The following is a 14,863-nucleotide window of genomic DNA, read 5'->3' on the forward strand; positions in this document are numbered from 1 at the left end:
AATCCCATCATGAGGCTGACCTGGAGGCTAGAAGGAAAATTAGACTGAAAATACAGGCACTGCGGTGGGCTCTGCCCAGAATAGTGAGTGGTGGGTTCAGCGGGACATTGCTAGGCCAGGATGCTGAGATATCCCTACAGACAGCAAATGTTACTGACGTGAATGGGCTCTGTGTGAGTGTCAGGCTTGGCCCAGGTACCGGTACAGACATCCTCTCCCCAGTATAGCAACTGCATGGTAACTGATCAGCTTCTAACCCAGTCCAGGGCTGCCTGGCTGTTTGCCAGATGCCTGTCCTGGGGAAAGCTGGCAGGAGGTTACACGGTATCCGGTTCATTTCCAGAGGAGTGACACAAGCGCCATTCCTGCTCTTCGTCAGGCTCGGTTTGGTCTTCCGCCAGTTCCTAGCTTCCCCTGCATGAGCGCTCAGTCTCACCTGGCTCTGGCAGGAGGTGACAAGTGTTATGTAACACCGACAGACCCCGGTCATCGGCAGGCGGGATTGAACCTGGGGCCTCTGAAGCATGAGCCTCTACTGCAAGAGCTAAAAGCCAGATGCCTTTGGCTAAGGCTGTAAAGCAGACTCATTAATCTCTCTCTAAGTGGTCTCGGTGCCACTAGATAGGACAGAACCCCACACCCAGGAGGTGTGTGGGTTACACTTACGGGTCCCAGATGCCTCCATCCATTAACCCCCTCCCTCCCGCCCCCAGATTGGGGAAATACCCGAGACCAAAGGCAAAGCGACTCTGGCTGGCTTTGGCCTGAACAGGGCAACAGGCCCACGGCTGAGAAGTTCACCCCACTCCAGGGGTTATCCTGGCTTCAGTGAAAACAAGCCAGTCACAGGGGAGATTGCTTGTTCCAAGCAAAGAGGGCTGGCCCTTTGCCAGCTGGTAGTCAGACTAGGATGTTTTCAATGCAAGAGTCACCATTTCACTTGTTTTTTTCCTAACCGGGCTGCCCCAGAATCTGGGCCCAGGCCCCTGGTTCATGGCTCTGCCCATCACACTGCAGAGGCTGCAATGCTGTGAGATGCAGCGAGTGCCCCTGGGGTGTGTCCAGCCTCCCAGGAAGTACCAGAAACCCCATTTACAAACTCCCCATTCAGGGGGATTTCCAGCTCATCTGTACCGATCTGCCTTCAGATGCATATCCAGGCTACATGCTTGTGGCAGACCCACCCCCCTATGCTACACAGAGATCACATTTGCTCCCTATATACAGTACATCCTATAGGCCTCAGCTAAAGGAACTGCATGCAGAGGTGCAGACACTCCTTCGGGGCAGAGCTCAGCTCACCCACTGAGACCAGCAGCCCCAGTCAGAGGAGCAGCCACCGAATTTTAAGGTTCATTGTCATAGAATCATAGAATATCAGGGTTGGAAGGGACCTCAGGAGGTCATCTAGTCCAACCCCCTGCTCAAAGCAGGACCAATCCCCAATTATTGCCCCTGATCCCTAAATGGCCCCCTCAAGGATTGAACTCACAACCCTGGATTTAGCAGGCCAATGCTCAAACCACTGAGCTATCCCTCCCCTCCCAGGAGCTGCCGTCCGCGGGAAATTCCTGTCTGGGTTTGCGCTTTGGTAATTAAAACCAATGAGCAAAATACTTGTAGCCAACAATACATAAATGTCGCCCCCCTTTGTATGCAAACTGTCCACTAGCCAACTGATTTTGAAGAATTTGTTCTTTGAAATTATGCATGGACTGGTCCCTACAAACATCGTGCTGCCTAGGGCTCATTCGTGACCCACCTGACAATTGCCGCGACCGCTCTGAGAATTTGCTGTTCAGGATTTCTCTGGTGTCCCTGGACATGCGAAGTCACTCGACTGGCACAGGCCCTGCCAGAGGTGACACCTCCTTCTGCCAACATTTTTGCAGCACAATTGTGCTGAGGTGAGCAGGAGGCAGCGTCAGCACCATCACCGTGAATTCCCAGCCAGGCTTCTCCGAGAGCTGTGACTATTCCCGCACTGCTCACTCAGCTGCCGCAAGCAGAGAGCCCTCCCAGAGGGAAAGGCTGGTGCAATTCGCCCACGGCAGGGAGTGAATCCCACCTGCCCTTGGGGCTGGCGAGCCCACACCAGGCATTGCACATTTCCAGGTGTGCCTAGAAATCTAGTTAGTGGACACAAGCTTTACCCCTAACTAGCTGAGCTCCCTGCCAGTGTCCCCGGGGCTGAATCAGCTGGTGCCGGCATGTGGTACTTTCACTTGCTTGCGTTCCCATGGCAGAGCATGTGCATGGATCGATACCCCTTTCTGTGGGAGGAAAGGAAAATAAAAACCTCTTTGGGGGAGGCTCTGAGAATCCCCTGGGATCTGTGGGTCCCTGGCAGCCAAGGCCCTGAGACACTGTTTTCAGTCATTGCCACCAACCCCCACGTTTAGATGTTTACAAAGCCCCCTGCTGTGTGTTGGGTGCAAGGGCTAACACACCTGTGGGGAGAGCTCCTGCCCATCTGCTCCTTAAAAAGCACCCCAAGGGTTTCTTTCCACTGCGTGCTAAATAAAACGTAAGATCATCCCACAGCATATCAGGGAAAACCCAGAGCCTAAGAGGGCTATGGGGTAACAACCAAGAGAGCCCATCCCCACTCCCACAACAAGCCCCACACCTGCCCTCCTAGCTCACTGTCACGGAGTGTGGGGGAGTCCAGGCCCTGCACCCCTCTTCCTGGGATTCACTGAGACTCTCAGCCAGCCAGTAAAACAGAAGGTTTATTGGACAACAGGAACACAGTCCAAAACAGAGCTTGTGGGTACACCCAGGACCCCTCAGTGAAGTCCTTCTGGGGGAGCAGGGAGCTTAGACCCCAGCCCTGGGGTTCCCTGTGTTCCTCCACCCAGCCCCAAACTGAAACTAAACCCACCGAGCAGGTTCCCTGCTGCAGCCTCCATCCACATTCCTGGGCAGAGGTGTCACCTCCCCCTCCCCCTCCTGGCTCAGGTGACAGGCTCTCAGGTCTCCCGTCCCCAGGGCACATTCCCAGGTCAACACTCCCCCCTCCCTGCTGCGTCACATCGTCACATCTCTCCCCCCTTCGAGACTGAACTGAGCGGGGTCACTGTGACCAGTGACCTGGGGAAGTTCGGGGCCCCCTCTCCGGGACAGCGCATCCGCTATCAGGTTGGCACTTCCCTTCACATGGACCACGTCCATGTCGTAATCCTGCAGGAGCAGGCTCCACCTCAGGAGCTTGGCGTTGGCTCCTTTCATCTGGTGCAGCCAGGTCAGGGGAGAGTGGTCGATGTACACGGTGAAGTGTCGCCCGAAGAGATAGGGCTCTAGTTTCTTGAGGGCCCACACCATGGCCAGGCACTCCTTCTCGATGGCCGCGTAGTGTTGCTCCCGGGGTAGCAACTTCTTGCTCAGGTACACGATGGGGTGTCTCTCCCCCTTTTCATCCTCCTGCATTAACACCGCCCCCAGTCCCGTGTCGGAGGCGTCGGTGAACACCACAAAGGGCTTGTCAAAGTCTGGGTTTGCTAGAACTGGGCCACTGACCAGAGCCTCCTTCAGCGCCCGGAAAGCCTCCTGGCACTGCTCGGTCCAGACCACCTTGTCTGGCTTCCCCTTCTTGCATAGCTCAGTGATGGGGGTGGCTATGGCGCTAAAGTGGGGCACAAATCTTCGGTAGTATCCTGCCATCCCAATAAAGGCTTGGACCTGCTTTTTGGTGTGGGGAGCGGGCCAGTCTCTGATCACCTCCACCTTGGCCGGTTCCGGCTTTAGGCGGCCGCTCCCCACCCGATGGCCCAGGTAAGATACTTCAGCCATCCCCACCTTGCACTTCTCCGCTTTGACAGTCAGCCCAGCCCCCTGGAGTCGGTCCAGCACTTGTCTAACCTGGGACACGTGGTCCTCCCAGGTCTGGCTAAAGACACAGATGTCGTCAATATACGCCACGGCAAAACTCTCCATCCCCCTCAGGAGCTGGTCCACCAGGCGCTGGAAGGTGGCCGGCGCTCCCTTGAGGCCGAAAGGCAGGGTCAGAAACTCATAGAGCCCCAGAGGGGTGATAAAGGCCGATTTCAGCCGGGCATCTGCATCCAGCGGCACTTGCCAGTAGCCCTTTGTAAGGTCCATGGTGGTAAGGTACCGAGCTCCTCCCAGCTTGTCTAGGAGCTCGTCCGGCCTGGGCATGGGGTAGGCATCCGATACAGTGATGGCATTGAGCTTCCGATAGTCCACACAGAACCGGACTGACCCATCCTTTTTGGGGACCAGCACCACCGGCGAGGCCCAAGGGCTGGCCAATGGCTGGATCACCCCCAAAGCCAGCATGTCCCGGACCTCTCTTTCCAGGTCCTGAGCAGTTTTCCCTGTGACTCGGAAGGGGGAGCATCTTATCGGCGGGTGCGACCCTGTCTGCACCCGGTGGACAGTCAGATTAGTGCGTCCAGGCTGGTTGGAAAACAGCTGTCGGTACGGATGCAGCACCCCCCTGACCTCAGCTTGCTGGGCAGGGGTGAGCTGATCCGAGAGGGGGATTGTTTCCAGGGGGGAACCAGCTCTGGTCCCAGGGAATAGATCTACTAAAGGGTCATCTCCCTGCTCCTCCCACTGACCACACACAGCTAACACCACATTCCCCCTGGCATAATATGGCTTCATCATATTCACATGGTACACCCGGCGGTGGTGGGCCCGGTTCGACAGCTCCACCACATAGTTTACCTCATTGAGCTGCTTGACGACCTTGAACGGGCCCTCCCAGGCGGCCTGTAGTTTGTTCTTTCTCACGGGGATGAGAACCATCACCTGATCCCCGGTGGCGTAGGCACGGGCCCGCGCCGTGCGGTCATACCAGACCTTCTGCTTCCTCTGGGCTCTGGCCAGATTCTCCCTGGCCAGGCCCATGAGTTCAGCCAGTCTCTCTCGGAAGGTCAGGACATACTCCACCACTGACTCTCCATCGGGAGTGGCCTTCCCCTCCCACTCGTCTCTCATCAGGTCCAGGGGGCCCCTCACCCTCCTTCCATATAACAGTTCGAAAGGCGAAAATCCGGTAGACTCCTGGGGCACCTCCCTGTACGCGAACAGCAGGTGAGGTAAGTACTTGTCCCAATCCTGCGGGTGCTGGTTCATAAAGGTTTTCAGCATCATCTTTAGCGTCCCGTTAAACCTCTCCACCAGCCCATTGGACTGGGGGTGATACGCTGAGGCCCAGTCATGCCGGACCCCACATTTCTCCCACAAGCACCGGAGCAGGGCCGACATGAAGTTGGAGCCTTGGTCTGTCAAGACTTCCCTGGGGAACCCCACTCGGCTGAAAATGGTCAGGAGCGCATCTGCCACGGTGTCTGCTTCAATGGAAGCTAAGGGCACTGCCTCGGGGTAGCGGGTGGCGAAATCTACCACCACCAGAATGTATTTCTTCCCCGACCGGGTCGTCTTGCTGAGAGGCCCCACGATGTCCATGGCCACCTTCTGGAAAGGCTCCTCTATGATGGGCAAAGGTCTCAACGCCGCTTTCCCCTTGTCCCGGGCCTTCCCCACCCTCTGACAGGGGTCACAGGATCGGCAATACTGCCGGACGGTGGTAAAGACCCCGGGCCAGTAAAAGTTCTGTAGCAACCTCTGCCGGGTGCGCCGGATTCCCTGGTGCCCTGCGAGGGGGATGTCATGGGCCAGGGCCAGGAGCTTGCGGCGGTACTTCTGGGGGACCACCAGCTGCCTCCTGATCCCACAGGACTCCCCTTCCCCTGGGGGAGCCCATTCTCGGTACAGGAACCCCTTCTCCCACAGGAACCTCTCCTGGCAGCCTCTCCTCATGGTCCGTCCCTCACTGAGGTCGGCCAGGTCCCTGAGCTTCTGCAAGGAGGGATCTTTCCTCAACTCGGCCTGGAACTCAGCGGCTGGGGAAGGGATGGGGCCCGGTTCCCCCTCCGTGGCCAGGTCTGAGGCCGCAGCCTCTCTGAGCCGTGCCCCTCGGCGCTCCCTCCCCACCCGAGTAGGGTCTCGCGCCTCCAGTGTGGTACCCTCCCCAGGGTCAGGTCGCAGTGCCCCTCGCCGGCTCTGGCTACGGGTCACAACCAGGGCGGTCTGGGGGTCGCTTGGCCAGTCCTCTAGGTCTCCCCCCATCAAAACTTCAGTGGGCAAATGGTGGTGTACCCCCACATCCTTGGGGCCCTCCTTGGTCCCCCATTTCAGGTGTACCCTTGCCACGGGCACCTTAAATGGGGTCCCGCCCACCCCCGTCAGGGTCAGGTAGGTGTTGGGCACCACCCGATCTGGGGCCACCACCTCGGGCCGGGCCAGCGTCACCTCCGCGCCCGTATCCCAGTATCCATTGACCTTCCTCCCATCCACCTCCAGGGGAACAAGGCACTCTCTCCGGAGGGACAGCCCCGCACCCACCCTGTAAACCGAGCACCCTGAGTCCAGAGCCTCCAGCCCTCTGGCGGGGCTGGCTGGGGGTACTCTTCCCTCCTGAGCAGGTGGCAAACTGGTAGCCCCCCTTTCCTGGGTCGCCTGCCCCTCGTCCAGCTGAGTCCCTACCCAGTTAACCCTGGGTAGGTTGGGTCTGCTCAGTTTGTCCCTGAGCCCGGGGCACTGGGCCCGTACGTGGCCTCTCTGGCCACAGTGATAGCAGCTCAGGTCACGTTGGTCCCCTCGAACGGGTCGGAGGGGCCCGACACCAGGCGTTCCCCTTTGGAGGGGGTTCTCCCTATTTCCCCGCTGGGAGGCCCCATGGTGACTCTCTCTCTGCATCGGGGGGGGGCCTGTTCTTTTGGGACTCCTCCCGGCTACCCCCTGACCGACTGTTCACAAACTCGTCGGCCAGCTGCCCTGCATGCTGGGGGTTCGCGAGCTTTTTGTCCACCAGCCACAGCCTCAGGTCGGAAGGGCACTGTTCATACAGCTGCTCCAGTACGATCAGGTCAAGCAGGTCCTCTTTAGTTTGGGCCCCCGCTGTCCACTTGCGGGCATATCCCTGCATCCTGTTGACCAGTTGTAGGTAGGTGACCTCAGGCGTTTTACGCTGACTCCGGAACCTTCTCCGGTACATCTCGGGGGTCAGCCCAAACTCACGGAGCAGGGCCTGTTTGAACAGTTCATAGTCCCCTGCCTCTGCCCCTGTCATCCGGCTGTAGACCTCCACGGCTTTGGGGTCCAGTAAGGGGGTGAGGAACTGGAGCCTGTCGGCAGGGTCAACCCTGTGCAGCTCGCAGGCATTCTCAAAGGCCGTCAGGAAGCTATCTATGTCCTCCCCCTCCTTCCGCTGGGCCAGGAAGCACTTATCAAAGTCCTTGCAGTCTTGGGTCCCCCCTCACTCACCGCAGCCGGGGCCCCACTGCTCCTCAGCCTGGCCAGCTCCAGTTCATGCTGTCTTTGTTTCTCCTTCTCCTGCTGCTCATGTTGACGTTCCCTCTCCTTCTCCTGACGCTCCCTCTCCTTCTCCTGACGCTCCCTCTCCTTCTCCTCCTGCTCATGTTGACGTTGTTTCTCCTTCTCCTCCTGCTCATGTTGACGTTGTTTCTCCTCATGTTGACGTTGTTTCTCCTCATGTTGACGTTGTTTCTCCTTCTCCTCCTGCTCATGTTGACGTTGTTTCTCCTCATGTTGACGTTGTTTCTCCTCATGTTGACGTTGTTTTTCATGATCCTCCAGCTCCCTCATTTTCCTCTCCCTCTCCCATTCCAGCCGCATCCGCTCCAGGGATGGGGAGCTCCGCTGGGAGGATCCCCTGCTGGCTGCTGGGGTCAGGGGGCCCTCGGTATTCGCTGGGCTTCCCACAACCCCTCCCCCAGGCATAGGTAGGAAGGGTCTCGGGGTGTCCTGGGCAGCAGTCTGACCCCTCCCAGCCTGGTCAGGCCCCAGGGCCCACACTGCGTCCGCCGGGCGGCTTCCCTCAGGGACAGGGATCGGGTCATCCAAGCGATCCCTCTCCTCCAGCTGGGCAATCAGCTGTTCCTTGGTGGACCTCCCGACGCGCAGCCCCCTCTGCCTGCACAGCTCCACCAGGTCGCTCTTGAGGCGTTTAGCGTACATCTCCCGGCTGGCCACTCGCAGGCCGGGCAGCTGTCCACGGTTTCCAGGAAAAGCCCCTAGTGTGCCAGTCCTTCTTGAGGTCACCACCTCTTTGCCAGGGTCGAGCTGCAGACTCCTCCGCCCCTGGGACCGCTCGCTGCAATCCCCCGGGGGACCCTGTTACTGCAAAAGTCCTTCTCTCTGGTCACACACTCCCAGGGGTTAACCGCCCCCTGAAACCGTCTCTCTCTGAATCTTCAGCACGCCTGGTCCCCGTCAATCCCCCTTCGTTTTACTGTTCCCCAGTCACTTACTGCAGGAAGCGCCGTTCACGGGGTGCAGTACATCCCACCGCTGCCACCAGTTGTCACGGAGTGTGGGGGAGTCCAGGCCCTGCACCCCTCTTCCTGGGATTCACTGAGACTCTCAGCCAGCCAGTAAAACAGAAGGTTTATTGGACAACAGGAACACAGTCCAAAACAGAGCTTGTGGGTACACCCAGGACCCCTCAGTGAAGTCCTTCTGGGGGAGCAGGGAGCTTAGACCCCAGCCCTGGGGTTCCCTGTGTTCCTCCACCCAGCCCCAACCTGAAACTAAACCCACCGAGCAGGTTCCCTGCTGCAGCCTCCATCCACATTCCTGGGCAGAGGTGTCACCTCCCCCTCCCCCTCCTGGCTCAGGTGACAGGCTCTCAGGTCTCCCGTCCCCAGGGCACATTCCCAGGTCAACACTCCCCCCTCCCTGCTGCGTCACATCGTCACACTCACTGCTTTTATAGCCTCTTGATAGCTTCACTCACACCAGCTGCACCCAGCCCAGCAGGGCCGTCCTTAGGATTTATGGTGCCCTAGGCAGGATTATTAAACTGGTGCCCCTATGCCTGACTTGCTCTTAGCAACACAAGCATAAGCTTACAGCACTGGAAAACTTGCCACATGCACTTTATTAAAAACAATTTAACTTAATTAAGCACACTGTAATGCTGATGGACGAGCACTAAAGAAGTAGCGCTATAGAAAAAATTCTGATTTATTGACAGAATGATGCAAATAATATAATTTTTTTAATTTGTCAACATTTTTTGGAAATTTCTATGAAGAGGTATTTTAATTAAAAGCAATCTTTCTGGCTTTTTTGGATGCAAAATCAGTAATAATGTCATCATATGACAAAGACAAAGTGATGTCTTGTTCGATTGCAAGAATAGTAAGACCAGTCAACCGTTCCTGACTCATTGTAGAACAGAGATAGTTTTTAATGAGCTTTAGTTTTGAGAAACTCTGTTCTCCTGATGCTACTGTTACAGGAATTATCAGTAGAATATGTGTGGCAATGTACACATTAGGATATATGTCAACAAGTTTGCTGGTATGAATAGACTACAATGTCCATCACCAATTTTGCATGTGGCAACACTGATGACATTGCACTCAATTCTTCGTACAGTTCAAGTCCATTTATATCAGAACAATCACTGTGCTTCAGGAGACTCTCTAGGTTCTTGCACTTCGTCATTTGCTGCTCTTGTTTTCCTATTTCGTTGAATTTAGTTATGTCATACAAAAATCCAAACTGTTCATGGTGTGCTCGTAAGGTATTAAACCTTTCATCAACGGCAGATATTGCTTTATCCATCACAACATTAAAAAATTCAACCTCAAATTTCTTTTCTGGATCGTCTATGGGCTCATCTGCGCCTTCATAGTCCACTTGCTGTTTTTTCCTTGAAACTCGTGTCACGTTCAGACATGGAAATTTTGGTTCTACACCGAGTGCCTGTGCAAGCTCCCTTGCTGTAACCTGTGCTTCTTTGAATCCATTTTCTCTGTATTTCACTAAAAAGTCTCGTGTGTTGTTTAGTAAGGTAAGTGTTGAATCAAGCTGCATCATTGGACTCTGCATTATTTTGCTTACACTTGAGATTTTAACAAGAATGTCATACCAGATTACGACAGACGTTAGAAACTTGAAGTTGGGTATTTCAGAGGCTAATGACTGTGCTTCACTTTTAGCTTTTGGATCTCTGGCTTCTTCCGAAATAGCAACCAGTGCTACGTACACTTCCTCAGATTGATAGCTCAACGTTTTTGCACTTTCTACTCTGCTTTCCCAGCGTGTCTCAGATACAGGCTTAACAGTAATACCACTGATATGTGCTTTGAATATTTGCCATCGTTGAGTGGAAGCTGAAAAGAGCACGTAAATACGTTGCAGCAAACCAAAAAAAGAAATAGCTTCTACAGGAGACATATCACACAAAATCAAATTAAGGCAGTGGCATGCACACGGAACAAAAAAGGCTCATGGATTTTCTGCCAGCAATCTATCTTGCACGCCAGAAATGCATCCTCTCATATTGGCACCATTATCATAGCTCTGTCCTCTAATGTTCATTACGGACAATCCCATTCGTTTTAGTTCATCAAGGAGAGCTTGAAGAAGTCCAAAACCTGTAGTGTCCTCTACTTCTAAAAATGTGACAAATGATTCCTTACCTGTAATCTGTGCTGAATCACTAATGTCGACAAATCTCACTACTAATGACATCTGTTCTTGATGACTTATGTCCGGAGTGCAATCTAGAATTACGGCAAAATATTTTGCCAAAGTAACCAGTGAAACAATTTTGTCTCTCACTTTATCACTCATTAGCATGATCAGTTCGTTTTGAATTCTTGGTCCCAAATAGTGGTTATATATTTCATTTTCAGTTACTCTTCGGAGATGTTCTCTCATCACTGTGGTAAATTTTCCCAGCAGTTGTACAAGGCCCAAAAAATTGCCATTTTTGGGCTGGAATAATTTCTCAACGCTTCCTCTAAAAGCAAGATTGTTTGTTGATAGATATTCAACAATAGATAATAGACATTCAAGAACACGACGCCAATGCTGCTTCTCTGACTCCAGCAATCTTTGATTTTGGGCATCAAGAGTTGTCTGATTTTTTAACCTTACACTCAGCTCACACCATTTGTGCATACTTTCAATGTGGTGTTGTGCCTTTTCATGTTGCGGTAATGTGTGACTAAGATTTTTCCAATCATTAATACCCGTGGTTGCTATCTTAAAATTGCAACTATTGAAAAACTTGCATGGGAAACAAAATACAGCATCCTTGCATTTAGAGTACACAAGCCACCGTCTGTTGACAATTTCACCATTAGAAAGTCTTTTGTAGTAATTGTTTTCTGTTCTCTAATGTATTTAGGATATTCAAGACCTTTTATTCTCACAGGGCCTTTCTCAAGTATAATGGTACGGAATTCATTGTTTAAAGATTGCGGCCATGCGCCAATGTCATCTATGTCCCATGCTAGTACAGTTTCAACTGTTGTAATTTCTTGTTTTGTGTCTGCATCTGTTTCAAATGATTGTTCTGTGTGTTGTTGCGTTTCTTGAGCTTCGTCGGCATAAAAATTTTCTTCAGCAGTTACTTGATGGTCTTGATCAACTTCGTTGTTTTCATGACGTACAAACTTAAGTATAGAACCCTTCTGTGCTTCTACAGCTAATCCTATTTCATCTTTCCGTTTTCTTTTTTGTGACCTGGAAAGTTGTTTTCGATATGACATAACTTTTAAGGGTGTTTTTTAAAGAAATAACTGTTTAAATTATTGTCAGATTATCAGAAATATTATTTAAAATAACCAATATAGGATAGCCGTGAGTCTGTGACCTTGAGTGAGTCACAAGGCGCTCCGCCCCGACTGAGACACAGCAGAGTCGGAAACCCATGTCATTTTTACAAAGCCACTCTTTAGTTTTAAATGTATGGTGGGCATCAGTCTGAACGCTAGTTCCAATTCTCTATCCACCTTACACTGTAACTAGATCAATGGCATTATCCAGTTTAACGAGCTGGGTTTCCAAACAGTGGGAAAATAGAACCCTCGTTTTACTCCTAGGTAAAGCACAAAGTGACCAGAATGAAGTCAGCACAGAACCAGCTCCTCTAGGTGAAGGCAGCCCAGAAATGCTACCGAAGTCCGATTGTGCCTTGTCTTTGTTTGGAAAGACGTTAGCCACAGCAGCACATTTGGGGCCCAGCCAGAAATACGTGATCCATCCCTGCCTCCGAAGTTCCATCAAAACCTGTCATTTTCACAGCTCTAGCATGACCTGCTGCACAGATTCTTCATAAGGACGTGTCCCTGGCCTTTTTAACTCATATTAACTGTGTATTTACTTTATGAAAGTTGGACAAAACATTGTGAAAACGTAAGACGTTGGCTGCCCAACCTCTGGGCTGGCAGAAGCTATCCTGACTCACTGGGAAAAAAGCAAGAGAATCTTGGTACAACAGATGGTCACTCTGTACACGCGTCAGGAGATGAGCATATTCCAGTTGTTGGAGGAGGGCTCTATTTAGCAGTAACAGGGCTATAGGAAAGGCAGTCAACATTGCTTGTTTCTCTGATGAAAACTGGCCCACTCCCTGCCCCAAACCAAACTTGTCACACAAAATTGTCAACAACTTAATTTTCTGTTTTTGGCTAAGATATTGATTTTTTTAAAAAAAGGATTGAAATTGGATTCAGGATTGTTAGCAAGCATTTTTGGCAAACAAAGTTGTTAAATGACAATCTAAATGGCAACACAGTCCTGCTTCCATGCTTGGCTCACTCACCCCCAGCCTGCTGGTCCAACAGCTGCAGTAGAGGAGGAGATAGGTGGAAAACTTCAGGACCCCAAAATCCACCTCTTGGGGTGCAGAGTGGCAACAGCAGCAGCAAACCCTCAGGTCTGATCACACGCCACTGGGTGCCACCGCCAGCCCCACGGGCCATGGTGAAGTTAGCCCAGCATCTGATCTCAGGAACAGGGCACCCACGGAGCCGCAGCAGCTCATCCTGCCCCACGCAGCTCCCCCGAGATGAGATGGATCGCTGCCTGCCCGGGGGAGAGACGCGCTCCCCTGCTAGGGTGACCAGATGTCCTGATTTTTCAGAGCAGTCCCGAAATCTGGGGCTTTGTCTTATATAGGCACCAATTACCCCCACCTAGGGTTACCAGACAGCAAGTGTGAGAAATCAGGACAGGGGGTGGGGGGTAATAGGAGCCTATATAAGAAAAAGACCTGAAAATTGGGACTGTTCCTATAACAGTGGGTCATCTGGTCACCCTACCCCAACCCCCATCCTGACTGTTCACACATGCGGTCTGGTCACCCTCTCCCCAGCCCAGCCAGCTGCGTGTGACCATTCCAGTCCAGCCAGCCCCTGTTGCGCGGGCTGGCTGCCAAGGACGTGAGTTACTTTCATTTCACTTCCTCAGCACGCAGCCAGCCAGCCCCCCTCCCAGCCCCAGCACCTCACCCAACCCAGCCCTGCCAGAGGGGCGGGGGGGAGAGGGGGGTGCTCGGCGGGGGGGAGCGGGAAAGGGGGGGCGCTGCGTGGGTGGAGAGAAGAATGGACGTTATGGGGGTGACAAAGGATACTACCAGAATCGCCCAGCCTGGCTCACCTCACGGCAGGGGGGGAGAGGGTCACACTCATAGGTGTGGTCCTTCCCCACCCCTTCCCAGAGACCCCAGCAGCCAATCCCCTCCCTCAGACTCTGCTGCAGGCAGCGCATTCGGCTCTGTCTCAGGCCCAGCCCTGCTCTTACATGCCCCACGGCTTCCCGTCTGTCCCAGCTCCCGGCCGAGCGGTGCCCCAGACATGCTGGTGCCCTGCGCAGCTGCCTATGGCGAAGCACGGCCCTGCAGCCCAGCCTCCCGGGCCTGGCCCTCTTTCAGCAAGCCCAGGAACCTGTAGGAGCGTCTCTGCTGGGGCAGGGAGTTCACCGTCTCTTGGCCAGGCTCCAGCCGGTGTGCGCAGAGCCCCCCGCTCAATCGAGGGATGAATCCACTTTGTGGAAATGGAACAGAGAGGCCTGATCTGAAATATCCGGAGTAAATCTTGAGCCTGGCTGCCCGCTGTTGGCATGGCCCATCAGCTGGGCAGGGGAATGCCTGGCCTTTGGGCTCGCCCTGGGCTAGCCCCCTGCCTGACCCAGGGAGCTCAGTCCAGGCGGCTCGTTCTAACTTCCGTCACACTCTGCTTAGATCCCACCCTTTTCTCGCGCAGCACCCACCGACTGAGCTGCATTATCGCAGGCCGACCCTCGTGGGGCACCCGGGCTGGGCTGGGGTGCACAGCGAGGCTGGCCTGGCGGGTGAGAGGTCATGGAGTCGGAGCAGCTGGCCCTGCCGAGTTAAATCGTGTGCTGAGGACCGGGAGGCAGGGCTGGGGGTGAGGTGGGACGCTCCTCTTCAGTCACCCAGGACAGAGCAGCATCAGATGGGCTGCTGGGATCCACTGCAGCCTGTGCCCCCGGGGAGGCGAAGGGCTCGCTGGGGCGCTGGGCAGGGGTGCAGCAGAGGCCAGCTACTCGCACCGAGAGCCTCTTTGTTCACTGATACCATTGACGGTGTCCCCGGTTACGCATCGGCCCCTCTGTCCCGTCCCATCGCCCTGCGGGGATGTCCCGGCGGGGAAGTCCCGGATGACTGGAAAAAGGCTAATGTAGTGCCAATCTTTAAAAAAGGGAAGAAGGAGGATCCTGGGAACTACAGGCCAGTCAGCCTCACCTCAGTCCCTGGAAAAATCATGGAGCAGGTCCTCAAAGAATCAATCCTGAAGCACTTACACGAGAGGAAAGTGATCAGGAACAGTCAGCATGGATTCACCAAGGGAAGGTCATGCCTGACTAATCTAATCGCCTTTTATGATGAGATTACTGGTTCTGTGGATGAAGGGAAAGCAGTGGATGTATTGTTTCTTGACTTTAGCAAAGCTTTTGACACGGTCTCCCACAGTATTCTTGTCAGCAAGTTAAGGAAGTATGGGCTGGATGAATGCACTATAAGGTGGGTAGAAAGCTGGCTAGATTG

This window comes from Natator depressus, chromosome 9 (assembly GCF_965152275.1).
Source record: "Natator depressus isolate rNatDep1 chromosome 9, rNatDep2.hap1, whole genome shotgun sequence".
In the NCBI taxonomy this organism is placed as follows: Eukaryota; Metazoa; Chordata; order Testudines; family Cheloniidae; genus Natator; species Natator depressus.